The sequence below is a fragment of the Octopus bimaculoides genome, chromosome 12 (assembly GCF_001194135.2).
Source record: "Octopus bimaculoides isolate UCB-OBI-ISO-001 chromosome 12, ASM119413v2, whole genome shotgun sequence".
NCBI lineage: Eukaryota > Metazoa > Mollusca > Cephalopoda > Octopoda > Octopodidae > Octopus > Octopus bimaculoides.
Genome location: NC_068992.1, coordinates 29,196,420 through 29,196,909, shown reverse-complemented (window position 1 = coordinate 29,196,909; position 490 = coordinate 29,196,420).

Sequence of the window (490 nt, the reverse complement as noted above, 5' to 3'; positions counted from 1 at the left end):
TATATATATATATATATATATATATATATATATCGTAATATTTACATATGTTGTACTGCATTGCAGATAAATAGTTATGAAAGCTACATGTATGTGTGTTTGAGTATGTGTATAATATAATTTACGTGTGTGTGCGTTTTATACGTGAAGAAATGCGTATTTTCTAAATAATGTGCTTCACAATATTTTTCAGATATTTTTACTTTTTGTGCTGCAATGTCATAATTAACATTTGGTGTTATTGGTGCCGCTGTTAACATATTATTTACAAGTATTTATTCCACATAAATTTTATTTGTGTAACTTATTAAATTTACATTCATATAAACAAGAATTTATCACATGCACTCCCCCTTTCTATCTCTTTTTCAATTTCAACTCCCCTACTTTCAGTATGCTCTAAACATTGCAAATATTAAAGTGTATCTATGCCTGTGCATATATGCGACTACAACTACAGATACATATACATATATTTATAAATATATAT